The sequence below is a fragment of the Drosophila miranda genome, chromosome XR (genome assembly GCF_003369915.1).
Source record: "Drosophila miranda strain MSH22 chromosome XR, D.miranda_PacBio2.1, whole genome shotgun sequence".
In the NCBI taxonomy this organism is placed as follows: Eukaryota; Metazoa; Arthropoda; class Insecta; order Diptera; family Drosophilidae; genus Drosophila; species Drosophila miranda.
This window is the reverse complement of record NC_046674.1, coordinates 24947162-24950694: the sequence shown is the minus strand read 5'-3', so window position 1 is coordinate 24950694 and position 3533 is coordinate 24947162.

Below are 3533 nucleotides of genomic sequence, written 5' to 3'. Positions count from 1 at the left end.
TCAAATCGAAACGAAACGAAACACGAAACGAACGCTGGGGCGATCTCCTCTCCACTCAGCTACTAACGAACGGATCTCATTTGGTTGGACATTGAATCTGACTCCGACTCCGACTCCAAGGCTGACTCATTGGGAGGGAATATGCGTTGATTTATTGCAGAGCTGACATCACTCTGGAACCGCAAAAAGCCCCCCCACTCCCACTTCCATTCATTAAATAAAGTGAAATCTCTCAAGCTATGTGTTTTTGGTTTTTTTTTTTTATATTTTATGCTTGTTCGTTTTCAACAAACATTTTTCTTCTCGGATCGTGTGAAGAAGAAAGTGAAGTTCACATCGACAAAAACCGAAAATAAACCTTTTTGGTAACAACAATAGCTGATAAAACAAATACATTTGTCGCCTCTTCTTTGGAGAGAGAGAGAGAAATGTAAAGATATTTCCCCGTCGATGTAGATGGTTATTCAAAACCTGAGACTGGGCCTGGGCCTGGGTCTGTGATTTATTTGCTTGTCAGTGGGGCCCAACGAAAAAGCAACAACATTGGATGGGTTTAAACGATGCGGGAAATTCTTACACACAATTTTGAAGTTTAACCACAGACAAAGGCCGGGCTAAAGCCAAAGCCAAAGCCAGAGCCAAAGCCAAAGCCAGAGCCAAAATGCTCGTGACCGTTAGACAAATAATATTAAAAATCAGCTCTGTTCGGTACCGGGACCCAGAGGCGATGAGGGATGGCGGAGCTTACTCCAATACGAAATTAGAGAAATAGAGACATTGTCGCGGCGGCACAACATCATCAACAGCTATTGAAAGAGCCCGATGTTCATTTACATAAACTCAGACCAAACTGAGACCAAAGCCAGAGCCAAGCCAAACCGAACCGAACCGAACCAATCATGATCATCCGACTCGACTCCGCTGATGATGATGATGACGACCAAAAGAAACCCATCAGGCCCGACCGAGTCGCTTCTTGGCTCTCAGCTCTCAGCTCTGCGGCCTGGCCTAAAACGCATTGAATTTTTTTTCTGTCGCTGCACGCACGCGCTCATAAATCAAAAGCCAACTTGTTTATAACTGAAAGCGATCAATTAAAATGTTAACGCAAAAAATAAAGAAACAAAACCTCAGATGGGAGATGGAAAGAAGAGGTCTCATCTGAGAACGAACGTTGATCGGTGATCGGTGATCGCTGATCGCGATGCTTGATCGTGCCGAATTCGAACACTGGGCAACGGGTCTCGGTCGCAGTGCCAGTGCCAGTGCCAGTTCCAGCCAAGTTTCTGTGCATTCCGCTGGCCTAACGAAACAAAAAACAAACGCGACACGAAATTAAATGGAATAAGCGAAAGAGAGAGCGAGAGTGGGAGAGTGGGAGAGCGGGAGAATGGGAGAGCGGTAGAGGGAGACAGACATTTACGTAAATTCCAGTTAAAACTTAAAGCTGTTAACTGCATTTTGGTGTCAACATTATGGCTAAATGAATTGGGTTTTATGGTCACCATCGAAAGCCAATCAATTGTTGGAGCTGAATGAGTCAACCGACCAACGATGTCCCGAAGGTGATGGAAACGGACAATTAATTCGCTGGGGAAAGGTTGTATCATTTCTTTAACGATTATTCCACCTAAAAGATGATACAGTTGAGGTATTTTCTAATTTATTCCATACGTACCGGGCTAATTATGGCCCAAAGCAATACCCAAAATAATATTACCCCCAAACACTTTACCTTTCCTACAAGAACAGAACCGTGCTGTGCTGGAAGATCTGTGCCCACGATCACAAATTCCAGTTAGCCAATCGAGCGCTAAAACGTCGAGGTCGAGTCAGAAAATCTCCTTCTCCGCCTTCTCTGCGTTCTCTGCGTTCACTGCGTTCTCTGCCTTCTGTCCATGCTTTCTCTTTACTACCATTCGATGGTTATCGCAAGACTCGCAACACCCCAGACAATGTCGCCTTATCAGAGAAGGCTGGAGGCCGAACAAAGTCCGACAGAGGCCGAGTCCGTGTCCGTGTCCGAGTCAGGCATTTTTCCTTGACAACACCCCTGCAAATATCGTCGGCCTAAATCGGCTCGGCCCTCTCCAGTCGGTGTTCAATGCTCATATCGGAATTATCAATAATGTGCAATGCTACAGCTCATAAAATCGCAGCAAAAAAAATCTGCGAAAAAATATTAAATATTTTACGCTGACTGAAGACTGAAAACTGAAAACAGAAAACTGAAGACTGGATTCCAAGTCCGAGTCGGATCGGATCTCTTTTCCTTGATCAGGTGCCGCCAAGGTAGATCCCAACCGAACACTTAGCAAAGCAAAGCTCAGACAAGAGATGCTGATGCTGCTGATGGTGCTGGTGATGGTGATGGTGCTCAGGGGAAACGGGGAAACCCTTCTGCCCCAGACCCCAGACCCCGGACCCCTGCCCCTGCCCCTGTTCGGGGACCAGGACGAAGACGAAGACGATCCCGATGCGTCCGGCGCGATAAGCAGCCGATGCAAAACCATTAATTAGGAGCAGCAGATACTCGTATCTGTGGAAGTTCTCTCGGTTGTCCAGTTTCTTGGGTCGAAATTAAGGCTTTAATCGTGCATGAAAATACGTGAAACTTACGTGTCTGCAAGAGGACTCCAACCATTCGCAGATGCAACGTGATCGCGATAAGATAAACGCATACAAATTTGCTTTTATGCAAGGCAGCCAAAGTCTGAGGCTGCGGCTGCGGCAGCGTCTGTGGCTGCGGCAGAGTCAGGTCGGAGTCCCCAAAAGTGATGCAGGAACATCGCATCGACAAGGGGAAGTAAAAAATGATTATTATTTATGCAGGGTATCAAATATTCCCTCAACGCGTGCGTCAACAGTCCAGTGTCTGTCATTTATTTCAATGAAAACCATCAACGATACTCCGACCGAGACCGAGACCAGCCCGGGCCAGGCCATGGCCATGCCCATTCTTGTGGGCTCATTAATCGGCCAGCAATATGTCAATGTCGTCTCCCCATCGTATATACACACACGCATATATACACACACACACATAGGTATGCAGTCCTTTCCTCTTCCAACGCTCACATTGGATGTGGTGATGATTATGACGAGGCTAGTCGTCGATAATAAACCTAAGCCCATTTGCCATTTCACAGTTGCATCTGAAACTCTGCAGCTCAAATTATAGACGGTAACTGTAAAAATGTATAGTAAAAAACCGTAGATTCATTAGCCGATAGCTGGATGCTCTATCGGGCGGATGTGATCAAAAATCGGATAGAAAATGGGAATGACTGGGTTCAGATAGAATGCGGGCTTGCAAGGGGATCCTATACAACATAAAATTGTTTTGGGTCGTCGTCGTCCGATCTTTTACTCATATCGGAGCGACACAAGCGAAGCAAATGAGCCGAACGAGGAAAGCGAGTGAGCGGGGGTTGGCTCACGAACAAAGCAAGTGCGCAGGGACTTGCCCTCTCGTATAAACATATAGTACTATATTCTTGTTCTAATAAACATATATGAGAATATCTCTTACG